The 24,475-nt window shown below is 35.6% G+C and overlaps 1 pseudogene; it reads left to right on the top strand.

Moving 5' to 3' along the window:
- The first annotated feature begins 1,450 nt into the window (after positions 1-1,450).
- LOC108485066 (very-long-chain aldehyde decarbonylase CER1-like) lies at positions 1,451-22,292 on the top strand (annotated as a pseudogene).
- The last annotated feature ends 2,183 nt before the right edge of the window (positions 22,293-24,475 follow it).

Genomic DNA, 24,475 nt, shown 5'->3' with positions numbered 1-24,475 from the left:
TTAACTAACAAAATAAACAATTAAATATAATTAACCTAAAATTATGACCCAATTTCAATCATGCATGAAAAATAATTGATATAGTAATACAAAAACGAAAGTAATATGCCACAATAACATACATAACCTAATACATTACCATTAATACAAAATATCCAAAATAAAATGATAATAAAAGACTATGGTATAAGACAAATTTACAATAATGATGGACACGATATATGCATTGACGAATTGATAAATTAGAAAATATTTGTAAAACAAACTAAATATATATATGCAATTATTAGAAAACATATTATAGAATGAATATTTTTAAAATCAAGAAATATACAAAGGGCAAAAATGTTTACTGAAATATATACATGAAAGTTTAAACAATGCACAGGACATTCAAGGAAAACAAAAATACATTGTAAAATATAATCTTAAGAAATGCATGCAATAGGTTTATAAAACATATGTATGTATTAATAGATTTAGAAATAATTATTTGTAAAGAATACGCATTTTAGTAAGGCATCTAAGATTAAATTAATCTTATTATAAATTATACATATATATAATAGATTTAAGAACATATTTATATACTGAAAAAACTATATATATAAAATAACATGGATCTAATGATATATAAACCAAATATATGTGCTAATATATACATGTACATGCACAATAATCATTTAAATAATATGTAAAACATGTATGCAAAATATATTATAATAACCAAAATGTATGTTAAAATGTAGGAATAGATTCAAAAACATTAATAATTTACATAAAATTGAATTATTTATTATACATATACCAATATACATGATGCATTTGAAGAAGTGTTATAGAATGGATATTTTAAATCAAATAATATACGAAGCAATTCAAAATAAGTAGTTTATAAGACGATTTAAAATAATATATAAAATGATGCATGAAAAGAAATTTAGAACGCATGACATACAAAACAATTTAAATATTGGTAGAACAATTTAGACTAAGTAATAAAATTATTTTAGAATACAAAAGAAAGATTTAAGATAGACGACATATAAAAGCTCTTAAAAGTAAATAATACAAATAATCTTAAATAATATATATAGTAAAACAATTTACAATAAATAATCTGAAAGAAAAAATGGAGTTAAAAAAAATTAAGGATTAACTTGCAATCAAGATAAAATATGAGGTACAAATTATGAAATACAAAAGATTAATAAAACATGAATCAGGGCCTAAATGAACTCGCGAAGAAAGACGAGGGACCGATCAGGAAATTATTCCAAGGCCACAAGATGCGTCGTTTCGACACGGGCCAAAATGAATCAAAGGCTGAAGTCTTGGGGAAAAATTAAAAATACAAAACAGAGGGAAGGGATCCGATTGAAGGTAGGAAAAGCGGAGGGACCAGGAGCATAAATACCCCCAAAAATAATGAAGACACGCGGATCCCCTGGTTAGCGGGTCGGGTCATCGGGTTTGGCTTCAAAACGGTGTCATTTTGAAGCATTTTGGGACTAGATGAAACGGTGTCGTTTCTTGGTTACCATAAGAACCCAAAATTTTCCTAAACCCTCATTTGAAGCCCTAATTCAAAAAAAAAACTTAAAAATCCTCCGTTTTTCCCTACTTGGCCGACTCAAGGAGAACACCCCCCCAATCTGTCGTTCAGTTAGGGATTCAACCCCAAAAGACTCGCCATCGTCGGACCACCACTATAATCGGTGGTCGTTAACGCGTGATAGATCTCCGTTTTAAATAGGAGGCTCGATCGACAGAGGCTAAACACGAAGGTAAGTATTCTCTTTATTTCTTTCCATACATTAAAACAGAACAAAAACCGAAATAAAGAAGGCTTTTGAATACTCAAATCGGAAACCACCTCTCGATTTTGATAGTCTTTTTCTGTATTTCAATATGCGAAGTGTGCCCCTCTTTTACATTTTGATTATCTTTGGCTTTATAGCCGAGAAATGAAAAGAAAAAAATAAAATAAAGAATACAAATTTCCTTGCTGTCTTTTTGTTGTTATTTGCTGCTTTCTCTTTTTGTTTGTTAGTCTATTGCAGGTGCGTGGCGCGTGGAGGTGTACGGCGTACGGAGGCCGCTGGTGGCGCAGCTACTACGGCGTTAAAGTTTCAGAAACCCTAGGGTTTCTGATTTGGGTTTAAGTTTTTGGGCCTGTTAGGCTTGTTCTTTTGTTTGGGCCACAGGTCTTTGGACTGTGAAATTGGACTATTTATTGGGTTTTTATTTTTTGTTTTCGGTTTGTTTGTTGTTTAGTGGGCCTGGGGGGATTTGGCCCATTACAACAGGTATGAAAAGATTTTTAATTTATATGGCTACAGTGGAACTTGAATGCACCTTATATATACTACCACCCCCTACACATGCAAAGCATCTCTGCCTCGTACTAGTAAAAAGATCCCGTTCCAAAGCCATTTCCAGCTAGCCATCCAAACTAGTTCACCAAACGATGGCTTCTAAATTAGGAATTCTCACTGATTGGCCATTGAAGCCTCTTGGAAGCTTTAAGGTAAGATGATCTCCTTCCTTCACTTTTTTATTATTCTAAAACAGGGATTCTCCCATGCGCTTATACATTGTGTTGTTGGATGGATATATTTACAGTACATAATCCCGGCTCCTTGGATTACGGAGAGAATATACTCGATTATAGTTAAATATGCAAAGCAATGGATGTTTCCAACCTTGCGATACTCCCACTTATGTTATGGAGAATGATGCACAGCCAGCTTTGGATTAGCCTTTGTTGTTATCGAACTGCCAAAGGCACCAACAGGATTGTGGACAAGGGTATCGAATTTGACCAAGTTGATAGGAAAAGGAACTGGTAATATGAGTTACATTTGAGTTACACTTTCTTCTGAAAATTAATTAATTTTAAAAGTGGGTATTAATATTTATTAACCATGAACATTGCAGGGATGATCAAATATTGTTCAATGCAGTCCTGTTTTACTTGGTAAACAATTACTTTCCATGAGGTTCTCACTCACCCGTATGGAAATAGGATGGTGTGATTATAACCATGTTGCTCCATGCCGGCCCTGTGGAGTTCCTTTACTACTGGTTGCATAGAGCTCTGCACCATCATTATCTTTACTCCAGCTACCATTCTCATCACCCTTCTTCCATTGTCACTGAGCCTATTACTTGTAAGCACCTCCGCCTTTGCTCACTGAATCCACTTCGCAAACTTAATTATTCGTTAAAATGATATTATATAAAATATTTTTCATTGTTTCGTAAATTTTATTCAAATAAATTTTTAAAAGATATTTTCAAAAGCAACATAAACTATATTAGTTATAAATTTGACAACTGAAATTTATCTTATAATAACTATATTATTTTAATAAACATAATAATAATAATAATAATCAATCTCTAATTAAAACTTAAATGCATAGTGACACATTTGAGCTAAAAGGGATAACTAAATATTCATATTTATACTATTAAAATATTAATATTTTGCATTATAAAATATTTATTGCTAAATGTTTTTAAATTATAAATTATATTTATTATTAAAATATTAATATAAAATATTTTCAAGAATATTATTTAAAATTTTAATTTCTTATTAGGAAGAATATTTGATGCACTGCCGTAAATAAGTCTTATGTATCAGAAGTGAATAATAACATGATACATCATCATCAAATAAAATAAAAAAATAGTAGAAGACTTATAAATAAATACTAAAAACTTTATTTAAACATAATTAAATAAATATTAAAACACTAATTATGAGATCCTAAATATGAGAGTTATTAATATTTATTTATAATAGTTAAATTTAATGCTTAATTAAGTTTAAATGAAATTATCGTTATTTATTTACAAGTCTTTCATTTTTTGTTTAATTTAATGATGATGACATGTTATTATTCATTGATAATATATGAGAGTTATGTGTATCAAATATTATTCTTTATTATTATTAATATTAAAACTTATTAAGAAAATAAGATTGTAATATTAAATAATTTTATTAAAGTAATAAATTATATTAATTATATTAATAAGGCATTTTTCATTCTCCAAACTACTTTACAAACATAAAAAAGAAGAACAAACACACCCGTAAATATGATGTCGGTACTGCTGGGACACCCTCAAACCGTGACTATATCAACTCTTTCTACGTTCTAAGATGAGATCAAGAATATATAAAGATATAAATAATATAGAATTTGTTAAGAAAAGTAGGAAATAATTGAAGAGTGTGCGTGTTGCAGCTGTGATACATCCATTTGCAAAGCACATAGCATACTATGCCCTGTTCTCAATACCAGTGTTGACAACGATGCTAACTGGAACTGGATCCATGATCTCCTTTGCTGGCTACGTCACTTACGTCGACTCCATGAACAACATATGGGGCATTGCTCGAACTCATTCCCAACTGAGTCTTCTCTATTTTCCCCCCTCTCAAGTCCCTCATGTACACTCCATCGTAAGTCCTCTCTCTTAATGAAAACTATACAAGCACGTAATGTGGAATTAATGGAAATAAAAAAGCAATTGACCAAATTCTCCCAACGGCTTTCATTCTTAAGCCTTAGTTAACCAAGTTTGACTGACATGACAAGATAATGAGAATAATGTAGACATTTTATGTTAGGATTAATCTAGTTTTTGGACCCCAAAGGTTTTACATCCCGCATCAATATTTTCTTAATCCAGGTTAGTATTTAAATTTAACACTTATTCTTACGTTTGGGTTTGAATTAGAGAATTGTTTTTACATTTGGATCTGATTTTTTTTTCATTCTTGAATTTAGTAATTGTTGTCATATTAGTTGAACATTTTTTATAAAACTATTTTTGGATTAATGCACACTTTAGCCCTTGAAATATACTGTTTTCCCCACTTTAGTTTTTAAAGTGTTTTTGGTCCATTTCAATCCCTAATTTTATCAAATGTTCTCATTGTAGTCCTTTAAACATTAAAACTAAGAACTAGTATATTCAGTAAATCATACACTTTAATATTAATTTTTAAAATTTTAAAAAATTTACTAAATTTTATAAATTTTTTTTCTAATTTTGAATTTTTTAAATTTTTGTAATTTTAAAAGATTTTAAGGCTTTTTCAAATGATAACATCATTGTGATGTCATTATATGATATGTGGCAACATATGATTGGTTGGTCGATTTTTTTAAAGTCCAATGGACCAAACTGAGAATGTCTTATAATGTTACGGACTAAACTGGGAACGTCTGGTAACATTAAGGATTGAAGTGGACCAAAAAATTTTTTTTAAGAACCAATGTGGAAAAAGCGGTATACTTCATAGACTAAAGTGAGCATTAAGCTTTTTTCTTCAAGGAAATATTATGGACTAACTTGGTAAAAAAATTAAAGTCTCAATACAAAAACAATTATTAAGTTTAAAAATAATTGTCTAATTAAAAACTAACTTCGACCAAAATTAAAGTTTATACTCTGATAAGAAAATATTTTTCAAATTTAAATCTCAAATAATACATTAACCTTTTTACGTTGTTGATTAAATTACCGGAGCAGGATTGCAGGAGACAATTATCTTACATGTTATTTTTCATTTAAATTTTGTTAAGATGTTTAAATTCTTAAAAGGTAAATTGTTTTTAATTCAAAATTTTATATTAACCTTTTATCATTTAATAAATAAATATTTTTTTAGAAATTTGATTATGTAATTTAATTGAAACTAATATATGCTGATATGATAATGTTTCATGTAATCCTTTATGATAATTCGTTTCCCTTCTTTCTTGATAATAGCACTGATTGCTATAGATGCAGTTACATCATTAAATCCATAGCATGTAGCAAAGCATGCGTAATATAACAGTATTTAAGTGTCTACTTAGTACTTGTGATATGACAGACATAAATAATGTTAAATTTTGTTTGATTATTCGGGCAGGTTTCACTCACTACACCGCATGTAGTTCAGAACTAACTATTCACTATTTATACTAATCTACAATTACATGTATAGTACAGTGGATAAAAATTCGGACACCTTGTATGAAAATTTTGTCAAAAGAAAAGAGGAATCACCCAACGTGGTGCATCTAACGCACCTAACAACACCTGAGTCAATCTATCATCTCCGCCTTGGATTTGCCTACTTGGCCTCTAAGCCATACTCATCAGTTTGGTACTTGTGGTTGCTCAGGCCTGTTACATTATGGTCCATGGTGCTTACCAAGATTTATCGTCGAACTTTTGTTGTTGAAAGGAACCACTTCGATCCGGTCAGATTACAGACATGGGCTATACCCAAGTACAGGGTACAGGTATGGAAGCTTTATTAGTGCTGTTGCTAGTAGGTGCAGCTGCAAATACAAAACATGTATATGTATGGTGTTGGAGATTTTAAACTTGAACAAGCAATGTTCAGCAAAAGCTTGAGCAGCAAGGCTCGATACTTGCTGAAGAAACAAGCAAGAAAAATGAACAAAATTTTAAAGCTAAAGCAAAGAAAGAAAAAATGGAGATAGTGAATGTGTATGAAATCTGATGATTTTCATTCATATATCAACTTTAGCATAAAGCCATTACATATATCAAACATAAGCCAAACACTTACAAGCAAATTTTACCTAAACTGTCACCTAACACCACTATAACTTATTGAAACTTGATAAAATAACTTGTTCAACAAAGCAAAGCTGATTTTTCAGCTCAATCACTACCTAATTACATCAATCATCAAACTAACATAGTTCAAAATGAACAAGATTACATTACACCAACAAAATGAATAAAAAAGAACTAAATGATAGCAGGTGCACTTGGTTCTGCTGCTCGAGCATGGCTGGTGCGCTTGGTTTGCTTCTTGGTCCTGTATGCTGACCAACCTTCATCACTCCTCCTTGGTTAGCATGTTGCAAACTCTCAATTTAGTCCTCAAATGAAGAAATTGTGTCACACCAAGAGGTTTTGTAAAAATGTCAGCAAGTTTCTCCTTTGAACTGCAATGAATCAGTTTCACCTCATGTGCTTGCTCCATTTCTCTCACCACATAAAGCTTAATGCTGAAATGCTTTGTCCTGCCATGAAAAATTAGATTCTTTGCAATTGCAACAGCAGATTGGTTGTCACAATAGATCTCCGTTGCTCCCTCCTGGTGTAAATTTAAATCTGTTAAGATTTTTCTCAACCATATGGCTTGATTTACAGCCCCAACAGCTGCTACATATAAAGCTTCAGCAGTTGACTGTGCAATTACATTTTGCTTCTTCGAACTCCAACAAAAGATAGTCAAGCCAAGAGTGAAGGCAATACCATGAAGTGCTCTTCATGTCATCATTTGAGCCTGCCCAGTCATTATCAGTATACCCAACTAGCCTCAGCCTTTTAGTTTTGCTATGCAACAAGCCATAACTCAAGGTACCTTACCTGACGACCCTTTTTTCTGCCCGAAAATGCTCTTCATTGCAACAATGCATAAACCTTGAGAGTAGACTCACTGCAAGCATTATATCTGGTCTAGTGGCTGTTAAGTAAAGCAAGCATCCAACTAGACTTCTATAGGTTGTTTCACAAACCTTTTCTGAGTTGTTTTGGCTTGTTAATTTTTCCCCAATAGCAACTGGAGTATTTGTTGTTTTACAGTTTTGCATTGAGAACTTGTTCAAAATCTTAATAGAAAAAGTTCTTTGACTTAGAAAGAATCCTTCCTCTGATTGTACCACTTCTATGCCTAGAAAATAGGTCATTCTTCCAAGATCAGACATCTCAAAAATTTGTTGCATTTTAGTTTTGAAATCAGCAAGTATTGTTTGATCTCCTTCTATAACCAGCAAGTCATCCACATACACAGATACAATAAGCTGTGTTTCATTATTTTACTTCTTGATATATAAAGTAGGTTCACTAAAGCTTCTTTGAAATCCCAAACTTAGCAGGAAGCTGTCAATTCTGCTATACCTGGCCCTTGGTGCTTGTTTCAAGCTATACAAGGCTTGCTTTAGCCTGTAGACCATATCTTCCTTGTCTGGCACTTTGAAACCTTGAGGTTGCTCCACATATATTTCTTCTTCTAGAAAGCCATTGAGAAATGCTGACTTTACATCAAGCTGGTGGATTTTCCACTCTATTTGAGCTGCTAAGGCAACCAGCAGCTTGATGGTGTCTAGCCTAGCCACTGGTGCAAAGGTTTCCAAGTAGTCCAGGTCATACTTTTAGCTAAAACCCTTCATAACTAGCCTGGCCTTCAACTTTTTCAAACTCCCACCTGCGTTGTGCTTGCCTCTATAGACCCATTTCACCCTAATGATCTTCCTATTCCCTGGTCTTGCAACTAACTCCCAAGTTTGGTTCTTCTCAATCATGGCAATCTCATCAGACATAGTCTGTTTCCAGCCTTGATGTGCTTCAGCCTCTTCAAAACTGCTTGGTTCAGCTATTCCTACTTGAGCCCTTTCATAAGCTTCAGCCAATGGTCTTCTGCCCCTGACTGGTTCATCATTAATGTCTATTTCTGTACCATTTTGACCAGGGTCAGTCTGTTCAACCACAAATTCTTCAGAAACTGTCTTTGGCTCATTTTTATCCCAATTCCAGCTTGCTTTCTCATTGAACACTACATCTCTGCTAACTAGCACTTTGTTTGTTGAAGGATCAAGGATAATATAGCCTTTTTTTATTGTGCTATAGCCAACCAGAATACCAGGTTGAGCTCTTTTGGACAATTTGTCCCTTTTCACAGCTAGGACATGTGTATGACATATGCATCCAAAGACTTTCAAATGAGCCAATGATGGCTTGAACCCGAACCAGACTTCAAAAGGTGTTTTGTGAGTCAAGGCCTTGGTTGGGAGTTTGTTTTGAATGTAGACTACTGTGTTGATTGCCTCAGCCCACAAATTTTTAGGCAGATTCTTCTCAAACATCAAACATCTAGCCATATCCATCAAGCTCCTATTCTTTCTTTCACTTAGACCATTCAAGCTCCTATTCTTTCTTTCACTTACACCATTCTATTGAGGTGTGTAAGTGTTAGTGAGCTGATGTTTGATTCCTGCTTCATCACAAAAGGCTTGAAACTGAGCTGAGGTGTACTCAGTTCCATTATCAGACATTAGAGTTTTAAGCTTGCAGCCTGTCTCAGTTTCAGCAGTAGCCTTGAACTTCCAAAATACTAAAGCTACCTCAGATTTTTGCTTCAGGAAGTAAATCCAACAAAATCTTGAGTAATCATCAATAAATAAGATGAAATACCTGCTTCCATTTAATGATTCAGTCTTCATAGGGCCACACACATTAGTGTGCACAAGCTGAAGTTTTTCTAAGGCTCTCTAGGCCTTGTTTAAAGGAAATGGCAGCCTGACCTGTTTTCCTAACTGACACACTTCACAGATGTAACACCCCTTACCTATATTCGTTATTAGGATAGAGTTCGAGGTATTACCGGAACTTTACATTTAAAACATACTGAATTGACTCACCAGGTTTAGCTCAGATCTGAAACTTTCAGGCATTCACATCTTAGCACTTAAATGGTCCTTCAAGGCCCTAAATATACATAGAGGTAGTTTGGGATAGAACCGGGAACATTTAATAACTTTAGAAAATTTCCTTATTTAGAGGTGTCACACGCCCGTGTATGATGGGCCGTGTGGTCACCCACACCCATGTGGCTTAAGGCACGTCCATTCCTTTAACTCGTAGGCAACACTAACATTTAGGCACAACCAAGACACACGCCCGTGGGCTCACCCTGTGTCCAAAACTTGAGCATTCTGTTAAATTAACACGACCCAGACACACGCCCGTGTGTCCTACCCGTGTGCTAATTTGACTTAAAGTTTTAGGTGCAGGGGACACACGGCCATACCACATGCCCATGGGGATGAACCGTGAGTCACACACGGCCTAGACACACGCCCGTGTGTCTAACCATGTGGACCTTAATAGGCTATTTTCCAAGCCTTTCTCACCCCTTTTTACTACTTGTGCTTAGTAGCTACCAAGTTTGAGAGAAAACATAATTTTACATTATTAAATAATCTTAATGAAAATGGTTGTATGAAAACCTCATATCATTGGTTTCATACATAAATGGTTATTTCCCCTTTAATGTTATGGTTCCCATGTTGCTTTAATTCGTCCGAAATTGTCTCCTTCATGCGACTCATTGCCAATTGGTAACGACTCATCATATAAGAACATAAACATGCATATAAAGGTAGGTCATGGCTTACTTCTAAGTATGCCAATTTCCATGGCCTTCTACAAAAAAAGATGAATACATCTTTACATGCCTTCATTTAGCAATTCAAATGACACATATGATAAAATACTCAAAGACCTATACATGCCATTAACAAAATAGAAGTGTCTTTATACCAAAGCTTGACTAGTTGATAGTGTGTTGCTTCTCCAACCGTTTTCCAATCCTCATGAGTCCTCGAGCTCTGTAAAACAGGGAAAAGAGAGGGGTTAAGCATTTTCATGCTTAGTAAGCTCGAATAACTGGCACGTAAACTTACTGAGTAATTAGCATACATCCATACTTAAATCATGAAATTATCCATTATGAAATAATTTCCTATCACTTGCACTTAATCAATGAGTTAGTCACATAATCATGTTTCAAGTAATTTAACTAGATGAGCTCATCATTCAACATTTCATTCACATATGTATACCACGTTAATCTCGTTGAGTTTCTAGGAAATCTCGATGGAATACCCATTATCCGTCAATTCATACGAACGACCATTTCATATATACACTCCCGCGAACCTCACATCATATGGCAAGATTACCAGTCCAGGCTAAATTCCCTATTATTGAACTCATGAGGTGTTGTCGGGATTACCAGTCCAGGCTAAATCCCTTATAACGAAAAACACCCTTAATGAGTTCGGATCTGAATTATCAGTCCAGGATAATTTCAGACCTTGATCGGATTACCCGTCCGGGCTGAATCCATCATGCACACATATTCTTCGGGAGGCTTGATCATTTAAGGAACACCAGTCTAGGCTAGATTCCTTTTCATACGAGAGATCTCAGATTACCCGTCCGGGCTAAATCGTTACTCCAACATATGCAGGATCTCAGTTCACATGTCAATGAGGGTTTATCCATCGAATTCCATTTGTCAACCTCAACCGAGATATTTTTCATATGTTATCGTCAATATACATTTCTATGATATTTCATGCCAATAATAAATGCAATCATCAAGCATTCATAAATCATACAATTATGCATATTAATGGTTTACTTTAAGTTATCCGAACCTACCTGGTATCCGTTTCAGAGTTATGTTTCGATTATTCCGAAACCTTGTATTTACCACGATCGACCTTCGAAATTTGTTCCTTGGGGGCATATATCAACAAAATTAACTCATTAATACACTACATTATGCATTTCAAGTTTAATATCTACCCCCGGTCCAAATGATCGTTTTGCTCCTAACCTTTGACATTTTTACGATTTAGTCCCTAAGCTCGTATAATGGAACATATGCACTTTCTATCTTACCCAAACCTAGACGAACACTTTTCTTTCTTATGGTAGCTCACATTATCCATTATTTACTCATTTCTACCATACATTTACATCTTTTGCAAAATAGTCCCTATAAGGGTTTTTCATGAAAATCAACTAGGAAAAGATGTTTAATACACATTCATCTTTCATATTCCTCCATAATCCATCAAAATACAAGCAACTCATGCATGGGTAAATTTTTAAACATGAACCCTAGCATGAAATATGGGTAGAAATGGAGAGAGCAAGCTACCGGGATTTCGAAAATACAAAGCATGAAAAACAGGGCTTGAGAGCACTTACTATTAAGCTTGAAAATGTTGAAAACCCTAGTTATGGTGTCTCTTCAATTTTTAGCAGCCATGGAGAAGAAAATGGTTGATTTTGGCTTGATTTTTCCCATTTTAATTTATTAAAATGACAAATGACCAAAATGCCCTTATGCCATTTCTTTAAAATTTCATTCATGCAAGCCCATTTTTGTCCAAAAGTTTTGAATTTGGGAAAATTGCTCTCCAAGACCTTCTAATTCATAACCTAAGGTAATTTCATACAAATTGCTTCTAGAATCCAAGTTTTGCTAATTATTCAATATAGTCCCTAATTTCCAATTAGACACCTTATACATAGAATTTCTTCATGAAACATGCATATACTCATATTCTAGGCCTTATAATAATCATAAAATAAATATTTTGATGTCAGATTTGTGGTCCCAAAACCACTATTTCGACTAGGCCCTATTTCGGGATGTTACATTTCTCCCCCCTTTAGGAACTTTTGTCCTCGAAAGTCTTACTAGAAAACAGATTTGGATGCTGACTTCTCATGGTTTCTTCTGACTCTCATGTAGCTTCTTCTACACCATGTCGATGCCACAGAGCTTTTACAAGAGCCACATCTTTATTTCTCAACTGGTTAACTTCGCGAGCCAATATCTTAATTGATTCCTCTCCATAGGTCATGTCCGGTCGAATTTCAATCTCCGTTGGTGAAATTACATTAGAGGGGTCTAATCGGTATCTCCTTAACATGGATACATGGAACACGTCATGAATATTTTCCAATTCGGGTAGCAACGTCAAACGATAGGCTAACGGTTCAACTCTTTTAGTGATCTCGTACTGTCCGATAAATCGTGGACTCTGTTTACCTTTCCGACCAAATCTCAATACCTTTTTCCATGGAGATACTTTCAAGAATACTCTATCTCAAACTTGAAACTCAATTTCCTTTCTTTTCAGGTCAGCATAAGACTTTTTCCTATCTGATGCCAATTTTAAACAATCCCGAATCACTTTAACTTTTTCTTCAGTTTCTTTAATTAGATCAACTTCATGAATCCAATTTTCCTTAAGTTCTGTCCAGTACAATGGAGTTCGACACTTCCTGCCATACAAGGCCTCATAAGGCACCGTTTTTAAACTTGTTTGGAAACTATTGTTGTAGGCAAATTCTACCAATGGCAGGAATTTTTCCCAACTACCCTGAAATTCGAGGATGCAACAACGCAACATGTCCTCGAGAATCTGAATCATCTGCTTGGATTGGCCATTGGTCTGAGGGTGAAAAGCTGTGCTAAAGCACAACTTTGTACCCAAGGCTTCTTGTAACTTCTTCCAGAATCTCGAAGTGAACCTCAGGTCTCTATCTGTAATAATCGACAGTGATACTCCGTGCAATCTTACTATCTCAGAAATTTACAAATCGGACAATCTATCAAGAGAATAATCCGTCCTTACCGGAATGAAATGAGCCGACTTTGTCAACTTATCCACTATAACCCATATGGTATCTTTCTTTTTTGGAGTCATAAGTAGTCCTGTCATGAAGTCCTTGGTAACTCAGTCCCACTTCCATTCGGGGACCAATACAGGTTGTAACAAACCTGAAGGCACTTGATGTTCAGTTTTAACTTGCTGACATACCAGACATTTCGATACAAATTTAGAAACATTTCTTTTCATGTTGCTCCACCAGTACATCTTCTTTAAATCGTTGTACATCTTAGTACTTCTCGGGTGAACAGACAAACGACTGTACTGGGCTTCTTACAAAATCTTCCGAATAAGTTCATTGTCTTTGGGTACACAAACCCTTTCTCTAAACATTAAACATCCATCAGGACTAATTCAAAAATCTGACTCAACACCAGACTCACATTGAGCCCTTTTTGCTTGCAAGTCATCATCATTAAGCTGAGCATCATGAATTTCCTACAGAAATGTCGGCCTAGCCTCCAGCTCGGCCAAAATTGAACCATCATTAAGCAATGTCAAACGAGCATCCATAGCTCTCAAAGCATACAAGGATTTCCTACTCAATGTATCGGCGACCACATTCGCCTTTGTCGGGTGATAGTTGATAATCAAATCATAATCCTTAATTAATTCTAACCATCTCCGTTGTCTTAAATTTAATTCCTTCTAAGTCATCAAGTATTTCAAACTCTTGTGGCCTGTGAATATAGGCAAGTCTCGACATACAAATAATGCCTCCAAATTTTTAAGGCAAAAATAATAGCGGCAAGCTCTAGGTCGTGAGTTGGATAATTCTTCTCGTAAGGCTTCGATTGCCGTGAAGCATAGGCTATCACCTTGCCATCTTGCATAAGTGTACAACCCAATCCGTTTAAGGATGCATCTCTGTAGACCACAAATTCTTTTCCCAGTTCGGGTAGTACTAAAACAGAAGCTTCGGTCAACAATGTTTTTAATTTCTCAAAACTTTGCTGACACTTCTCTGTCCATTCAAACTTAACGTCTTTCTGTAGCAACTTTGTCATCAGAGTCGCTATCATGGAAAATCCTTTTACAAACCTTCGATAGTAACTGACTAAGCCTAAAAAGCTTCTAACCTCGATTACATTTTTAGGCGATTTTCATTCGACAATTGCAGAAATCTTACTTGGATCAACTCGGATGCATTCACCCGAAACTATATGACCCAAAAATCCAACTTTCTAGAGCCAAAACTCACTCTTGCTAAACTTAGCATACAGTTGCTTTTCCCGCAAGGTCTGCAACACAATTCTCAAGTGCTTCGCATGCTCTGTCTTATCTTTAGAGTAGATCAAAATGTCATAAATAAACACAACGACAAAATTATACAAATATGGCCGAAAGATCCTATTCATTAGATCCATAAACACAGCCGATGCATTCGACTGCCGAAACAGCATGACAAGAAATTCATAATGGCCATATCTCGTTCTGAAAGTTGTTTTGGGTACATCCGAGTCTTTAACTCGCAGTTGATAATAGCCAGACCTCAAGTCTATCTTGGAGAATACGGTGGCTCCTCTCAACTGGTCAAACAAATCATCGATCCTTGGCAAAGGATACTTATTTTTAATAGTTACCTTATTCAATTGCCGATAATTGATACATAGCCTCATCGAACCATCTTTCTTCTTTGCGAACAACACAGGGGCACCCTAAGGTAAAAAACTTGGCCTAACGAATCCTTTATCCGTTAGCTCTTACAACTGTGCTTTTAAATCCTTCAGCTCTGTAGGTGGCATTCTGTACGGGGCAACAGAAATGAGAGTTGTCCCTGGCACCAATTCAATACCAAACTCTATCTCTCTTTTTGGAGGTAATCTGGGTAACTCCTCCGGAAACACATCTGGGTACCCACATACTATCGACACAGACTCAATCTTTAGCTCTGTTTCTTTAGTGTTCAGTACAATTGTAAGGTAAGCTTCATATCCTTTCCTTATATATCTCTGGGCAACCATTGCCGTGATTACAATCGGCGGCGAATCCAACTCTCTTGATTCAACCTGTAGAATCTTACCATCCAGGCATCTTAACTTAATATACTTACTACCACAATTCATAGTTACATCATGAAGGGCTAACCAATCCATACCAAGTATTACATCAAATTCGTCAAATGGTAACAACATAAGGTTAGCCGGGAAACAATAACCTTGAGTCGTCAAAGGATAATTCTTACAGACTCTATCAACTAGGACTGATCTGCCTAGTGGGTTCGACACTCTAATGATGAATTTTGTAGGTTCAACAGATATATTCATACTAGACGCCAATCTCATACAGATATATGAATGCGTTGACCCTGGGTCAATTAAAGCAACAACACTTGTATTAAAAAGAGAGAAAGTACTCGTAATAACATCAGGAGCAGAGGCTTCCTCTCGAGCACGTATCGCGTATGTTCTTGTCGGGGCTCGAACCTCTAATTTTGTAGTGTCTTTCGTCATAACTCGACTGCCACTAACACTTATAGGGTATTTCGGAGGTCTACCTCGTGGTATGGGAGCATTCGACTTCAGAGCTAATTCCTCATCTTTTTTAGCTCGTTTCGGGCAGTCTCTGAGAAAATGATCAGTAGAACCACATCTGAAACATGCGTCGCTTTTCATTCAGCACTCTCCGAAGTGAAATTTGTTGCAGCTCTTACACTTCGGTTTTTGATCATCTACACTTTCCACACTAGTCACCACTGGAGAGGAAGACTTTTGACCTCGTCACTTAGAGCTTCTTGATCTACCCAAATATCCCACTGACGAAGTGGAACGTTCATGCAGGCTCTTGACTTTCTTCGTGGAGAACGTGAGTGTTTTATAGCTAGATCTCTTGCTCGCAACTCGAGCCTCTCTTTTAGCTTGTTTTCTTTCATTATTAAGTTCCTCGGCCTTCTTGGCTCATCAGCCAATACAATAAACTCTCGTATCTCCAAGATCCCAATCAACAATTTGATGTCCTCATTCAGGCCTTCCTCAAAGTGTTTACACATTTCCAATTCAGTTTGGACCCATTCAGTTGCGTACTGACTTAGTCGTACGAACTCTCTCTTGTATTCTGCTATAGTCTTGTTACCTTGTTTGAGTTCCAGGAATTTCTTTCGCTTCGAGTCCAAAAACCGTTGACTAATGTATTTCATCATAAACTCTGCTTGGAAGAAATCCCAAGTAATATTTTCTTTCGGCACTACCGAGGATACAGTCTTCCACCAATTGTATGCAGTGTCCTTCAAAAGGGACACAGCACACTTCAAATATTCCTCGGGTGTGCATGACAAATCATCTAGCACCCGTATAGTATTTTCGAGCCAGAACTCCGCTCTTTCAGCGTCATCATCAACTTTCGCTCTGAATTCCTCAACCCCATACTTTCTAAGCTTATCTACAGGGGCTTTATCGATTCTCACTGATGCCATACCTCGTGGCACATCTTCATCAAGTTGGTTAGGGGGTAGGGGAGGTCTTAGTATATTGGGGTGATTTCTTAGATAATCCCCAAACCATTCATCCATCAAATCAAAGAAGGCAGCTCGGGCCTCTTCTCGGCCTTCTGACGTTAGCTTCTACTACTACTAGATACAGCTCGTTGTACAGAAGCTGGAGCATGGCTCTCGGCTCCCTCGGACTCATCTTGTGCTTGATTGGAAGACATTTACTATATTCAAAACAATTTAAACAATTAGGAGACGACACACTATCAACATTCAAATAATGGCATGTATAGCGAACTTTAACATCCTCTACGGTAGTCCTAGAACTGACTAAACCGTAGCTTTGAGACCAATAAATGTAATACCTCTTACATGTATCCATTATCAGGATAGGGTTTGAGGTATTACCGGAACTTTACATTTAAAACATACTGAATTGACTCACCAGGTTTAGCTCAGATCTAAAACTTTCAACCATTCACATCTTGGCACTTAAATGGGCCTTCAAGGTCCTAAATATACATAGAGATAGTTCGGGATAGAACCGGGAACATTTAATAACTTTAGAAAATTTCCTTATTTAGAGGTGTCACACGCCCGTGTATGATGGGCCGTGTGGTCACCCACGCCCGTGTGGCCTAGGGCATATTCATTCCTTTAACCCGTGGGCAACACTAACATTTAGGTACATCCAAGACACACGCCTATGGGCTCACCCCGTGTTCAAAACTTGAGCATTCTGTTAAATTAACACGGCCCAGGCACACGTCCGTGTGTTCTACCCGTGTGCCAATTTGACTTAAAGTTTTAGGTGCAGGGGACACACGGCCATGCCACACACCCATGGGGATGAACCGTGTGTCACACATGGCCTAGACACACGCCCATGTGTCTAACTATGTGGACCTTAATAGGCTATTTTCCAAGCCTTTAGTCACCCCTTTTTACTACTTGTGCTTAGTAGCTACCAAGTTTGAGAGAAAACATAATTTTACATTATTAATAATCGTAATGAAAATGGTTGTATGAAAACCTCATATCATTGGTTTCATACATAAATGGTTATTTCCCCTTTAATGTTATGGGTTCCCATGTTACTTTAATTCGTCCGAAATTGGCTTCTTCATGCGACTCATTGCCAATTCGTAACGACCTATCATATAAGAACATAAACATGCATATAAAGGTAGGCCATGGCCTACTTCCAAGTATGCCAATTTCCATGGCCTTCTACAAAAAAAAAGATGAATACATCTTTACATGCCTTCATTTGGTAACTCAAATGACACATATGACAAAATACTCAAAGCCTTATACATGCCATTAACAAAATAGAAATGTCTTTATACCAAAGCTTGACTAGTTGATAGTGTGTTGCTTCTCTAACCATTTTCCAATCCTCATGAGTCCTCGAGCTCTATAAAATAGGGAAAAGAGAGGGGGTAAGTATTTTCATGCTTAGTAAGCTCGAATAACCGGAAAGTAAACTTACCGAGTAATTAGCATACATCCATACTTAAATCATGAAATCATCCATTATGAAATAATTTCCTATCACATGCACTCAATCAATGAGTTAGTCACATAATCATGTTTCATGTAATTTAACTAGATGAGCTTATCATTCAACATTTCATTCACATATGTATACCACGTTAATCTCGTTGAGTTTCTAGGAAATTTTGATGGGATACCCATTATCCATCAATTCATACGAACGATCATTTCATATATACACTCCCGCAAACCTCACATCATATAGCAGGATTACCAGTCCAGGCTAAATCCCCCATTATATGAACTCATGAGGTGTTGTCGGAATTACCAGTCCAGGCTAAATCCCTTATAACGACAAACACTCTTAATGTGTTTGGATCTGAATTACCAGTCCAGGATAATTTTAGACCCTAATCGGATTACCCGTCCCGGCTGAATCCATCATTCAAGGCACACCCGTCCGGGCTAGATTCCTTTTCATACTTGAGATCTCAGATTACCTGTCCAAGCTAAATCTTTACTGAAACATATGCAGGATCCCAGTTCACATGTCAATGAGGGTTTATTCATCGAATTCCCTTTGTTAACCTCAATCGAGATATTTTTCACATGTTATCATCAATATACATTTCTATGATATTTCATGCCAATAATAAATGCAATCATCAAGAATTCATAAATCATACAATTATGCATATTAAAGGTTTACTTTAAGTTATCCGAACTTACTTGGTATCCATTTCAGAGTTATGTTTCGGTTATTTCGAAACCTTGCACTTACCACGATCGACCTCCGAAATTTGTTCATTGGGTCCTATATCAACAAAATTAACTCATTAGTACACTACATTATGCATTTCAAGTTTAATATCCACCCCCGATCCAAATGATCGTTTTGCTCCTAACCTTTGACATTTTTACGATTTAGTCCTTAGGCTTGTATAATGAAACATATGCACTTTCTATCTTACCTAAACCTAGCCGAACACTTTTCCTTCTTATGGTAGCCCACATTATCCATTATTTACTCATTTCTACCATACATTTACATCTTTTGCAAAATAGTCCCTACAAGGGTTTTTCATGAAAATAAACTAGGAAAAGATATTTAATACACATTCATCTTTCATATTCCTCCATAATCCATCAAAATACAAGCAACTCATGCATGGGTAAATTTTTAAACATGAACCCTAGCATGAAATATGGGTAGAAATGGAGAGAGCAAGCTACCGGGATTTTCAAAATACAAAGAGCATGAAAAACAGGGCTTGGGAGCACTTACTATTAAGCTTGAAAATGTTGAAAACCCTATTTATGGTGTCTCTTCAATTTTTGGCAGTCATGGAGAAGAAAATGGCTGATTTTGGCTTGATTTTTCCCATTTTAATTCTTTAAAATGACAAATGACCAAAATGCCCTTATGCCCTTATGCCCTTTCTTTAAAATTTCATCCACGAAAGCCCAATTTTGTTAAAAAATTTAGAATTTGGGAAAATTTCTCTCCAAGACCTTCTAATTCATAATCTAAGGTAATTTCATAAAAATTGCTTCTAGAATCCAAGTTTTGCTAATTATTCAATTTAGTCCCTAATTTCCAATTGGACACCTTATACTTAGAATTTCTTCATGAAACTTTAACACATGCATATACTCATATTCTAGGCCTCATAATAATCATAAAATAAAAATTTTGATGTCAGATTTGTGGTCCCGAAACCACTATTCTGAATAGGCCCTATTTTGGGATGTTACAACAGACTTTATCTTCATCTTCAAGTTCTCGAAGTCCCTTCTCAAGTTTAGAAGTTGTTGTTGCCTTGTTCTTTTAGTCCCTTGAAACTCCTCCTTTAGTCTATCCCTGGCCCATGATCCTTGTGAAGATGACATCTGATACACAGTTCTGAATACAGGAGATGGCTTTGTGCCTCTTGGTCCTTTCATCAGCATGTTGCCTGATCTGAGCCATTGTTGGATTGGCTCTCAATGGTGCTGGTTCAGCATCTGAGTTGAACACTTCCCACAGATCGAATGCCTGGAGATAGGTCCTCATCTTGACCACCCAAATGTGGTATCCTTCTCCACTGAAGACTGGAGGTGCAGTTGGTGAGAAGCCTGATGAAGCCATCGTTTTGAAAGTATGCAAAGACAGGTTCACTGAGATTACAGCTCTAGATACCAATTGTTGGAGATTTTAAACTTGAACAAGCAATGTTCAGCAAAAGCTTGAGCAGCAAGGCTCGATACTTGCTGAAGAAACAAGCAAGAAAAATGAACAAAATTTTAAAGCTAAAGCAAAAAAAGAAAAAAATTGAGAGAGTGAATGTGTATGAAATCTGATGATTTTCATTCATATATCAACTTTGGCATAAAGCCATTAAATATATCAAACATAAGTCAAACACTTTCAAGCAAATTTTACCTAAACTATCACCTAACACCACTATAACTTATTAAAACTTGATAAAATAACTTGTTCAACAAAGCAAAGCTAATTTTTCAGCTCAGTCACTACCTAATTACATCAATCATCCATTTAACATAGTTCAAAATGAACAAGATTACATTACACCAACAAAATGAATCAAAAAGAACTAAATGACAGCAGGTGCACTTGGTTCTGCTGCTCGAGCATAGTTGGTGCGCTTAGCTTGCTTCTTGGTCCTGCATGCTGACCAACCTTCATCATATGGATGTATAGTCCTAATCATTAACATTGCTGTAATTAATTTCCAATACTGCTTGAAAAGGCAAAAGGAATCCATTAATAACATGATCGAGGAAGCCGTATTAGAGGCTGAGGAAAAAGGTGCTAATGTATTGAGTCTAGGCCTTATAAATGAGGCAAGTTTTCCCCCCTCTTCCCATAATCAGTCAATATGCTTGCAGGAAAATTACATTAAAAAATAGGTAAAAATCATTTTTAACGGAAAAGATAAGGTATGATGCTAACGTGAACACTATGTAGGGTGAAGAGCTAAACAGATATGGTGAAGTGTATGTGAAGAAGCATCCCCAGCTGAAGGTGAAGTTAGTGGATGGGAGTAGCTTGGCAGTTGTAGTTCTCCTAAATAACATACCAAAGGTAACAACCCAAGTATTCCTTAGAGGCAACTTGACTAAAGTTGCTTTTGCAGTCACCGTTACCCTATGCTAGCCATATAAACTGACATTGCTAAGCTCTCAAATTCTCAACTATGTCTAACTTTTCTCTTAGGAAATTTGAAGCTCTAACTCCATTCTTGCATTGTTTTCATAATCATTTTCCTCTTTTGTGATATCATAATCTTTAATTTTAATTCATTGTAGGTCATTGTATTGTGTGAGGATGAATACGAGAAGCTCGACAAATCATTTAGCACCAAGTCTAAGGATAACTTGGTTATCTCAAAGAGTTATAGCTCTTGCAAGGTAATTCAGTCTCATGCCTCAAGCCTAGGTCTTTCCAAATAAAAATACTTGAAATGGCTAGTAAGTGAAGATAAATTATTGATATGTTGCAGGTATGGTTAGTGGGAGATGACTTGACCGAAGAAGAGCAAAGAAAGGCAACTGAAGGAACATTGTTTATTCTCTTTTCACAATTCCCACCAAAAAAATTGTGTAAAAACTATTTTTATCACACCACGCTAGTAATGCAAACTCCGATGGCACTTGAGAATGTGGATTCTTGTGAGGTAAACTTACTCATATGTCCATGATTGATGCTCATTCTTGTATACATTTGATATATATTTATATATATCTAAAATTAATTAAAAGCTTTCATAATTTTTTGTTCTACATTGTTAAAATATATGCATTAAAGAGTAACAATATGAATGCATTTAACAGAATTGGTTGCCAAGGAGAGTGGTTAGCGTATGGCGTATAGCTGGCATACTACATGCTTTGGAAGGATGGGAAGAACATGAATGTGGTTACACCATGTGTAACATTGAAAAAGTTTGGGGAGCATGCCTCAAGCACGGATTTCAGCCTCTGAGGGTCCCAATTCAATCAAAATCCTAGAAGATATTTGGCAATTTAACTATCTACTTGATGTCTATGCCTTTTTATGTATAAGCATTTACCTATACTATTATCCTTATCCTGGATTCACCGTTTGGGTCTCTATCGAGTTAAAGGTTCTTCTCCAATGTCTTCATAGTACGTATGAGGAGTTTTTAGAGAAATATATAATGCATATTTATATTTCCTTTAAATTTTAATTTTGTTGGTGTAGAGCACCTGACAGATCAAGAATTGTCTTGGTCGATTATTGATTATATAATTTACTTTATCGTTAATTTTGTTGGCCTACTGACATCATTAATAGCTATAAATAAGATGTTTAGAGGGCCTTCATGACTACTTTAAGACTTATATCATTTCCAAAACTAGCAAATTTTTTTTTTCAATTAAAATATTCTTCAAAATAGTTTATCACTTGCAAGCAGGGGCAAATTTAGGGGCTAGAATGGGTCCTAGCACCCCCTAAAATGGAAATTTTCATTTTGACAGGTTAAATATTTAAAATTTTAAATTGATAAAAGTAAAATTGTACTTTGATCCCCTCTAAAATGATAAAATTTTAATTTAATTTTTTAAACTATATTTTATTATCGTAAAAATTATAATTTAATTTCGAACTCTAAAATATTTTTTGATTTCACCCTGCTCTCAAGCATACCAAATTGTTATTCAAAAAATAATATAATGAAAATATATTCAAAGAGAAATATTTTGAAGATGGATTCTCAAAAGTCAATGAAATATTAGTAGTAAAACATGTCACCTATCTTAGGAATTAACCATTTCACTATCTATTTAGTTTATAATCTCTAACTTAATCCAAATTAATTCGAGTGATGAAATAATACAAGATGATTGGCATGCTAAGTGGTTGTGAGCTTCAATTTAGTGCTCTCAAGTTAGACTAATGTAAAGCTCGATAAGCTCTCAGATTTCCTAGCCTAACACCCCCTTAATCGCAGCCCTTTCTTATTCCCTAGTTGGATTAACCTAGAGGTTGTTAGATTTATGAGCTATTAAATGCATTAAATCATGGGATTAATATGGATGACATTTTTTTTGTCATGTTGACTTTGACTTTGGCAATTTAAAGAAATTAAAAAGAAAAGGTTTGGCCATTATCACCCTTTGTCGCCGACCAGCAATGAAGAAAAGAGAAAAAAATTCTCCCTTTTGCTATTTTGTTTATCTCATTTGAATCAAATAAAAAATATTCTTCCAAGCTTAATTTTACCATCAATTTCATCTTTTTGATTTCAAGTGGGTTAGTGAGAGAAAGTTCAAAGTTAACAACCCACTTTCACTAGAGTTGGAAAATTCAATTTTGGGTTTGGAACCCATAAATCTAGTCACTCTAGAGAGTAGACTGGAAGGTTTTTAGGAATGGCTATGGGTAATTAGTTTTAATTAAAATTAAGGAGATTTAAATTAGAAGATTAAGTAATCAAGGCTTAAGGAGTTAGAGATGTAACACCCCTTACCCGGCCCAGACGTTATGGCCGAATCTGACATACCACATCGAAGCATTCAAAACATTTCCGATCCAGAAAGAAAACTTACTGAGTGTTTTAAAAGATGATTTCATTATAGGTTAAAGTGAATGGAAGCTGTACACTAGGTAGGAAACCGGAAAAGAGGAGGTGGGTCCATCGGACTGCTTAAGTACCAAACTCCCTTCGGATCCAATCCTAGACTTGCAAACCTCTATTGCCATACCTTAATGTCATGTATATTTCTAGGAAACCGATTTGATTAAGTCCTTTTCAGGAAAAGTGATTAATTTTGGAAAATATCTTCATTGCGGAAGCTTTGTCTGTTTTCGTGTTATTTTGAAATCAATTACTGTTTTTGAAAACGCGCCCTAAAGCTATCCAATTTCAATAGTTAAATATAAATATTATCTATCTTAATAAAACATATAAAAACCATCAAAAATAAATAAGCGGCCTTATTACAATTAAAAGCCCAAAACCTCAAACATAATTAAAAGGATGTCCAATTCACGGAAGAAAATCAAACTTTGAGCGGGTGGCCACTCAAATTCCTCACGACTCCAAGCCCACTATGGTTGGGGATTACTGCGTGGATGAAAATAAAAGGGATGTGTTTGGGGAAACTCGATGTAAATTAACCCAACCATAGCCTATATCACTCAAACCACGAAATAGAATAAGTTGGCCTTAGCCCGAATAGAAATTTAGAATAAAGCCCATAGGCCCGTAATGGA

Source organism: Gossypium arboreum, chromosome 6 (genome assembly GCF_025698485.1).
Source record: "Gossypium arboreum isolate Shixiya-1 chromosome 6, ASM2569848v2, whole genome shotgun sequence".
Taxonomy (NCBI): Eukaryota; Viridiplantae; Streptophyta; class Magnoliopsida; order Malvales; family Malvaceae; genus Gossypium; species Gossypium arboreum.
Note: the sequence above shows the minus strand (reverse complement) of the source record. Positions and strands in the feature narration are given on the sequence as shown.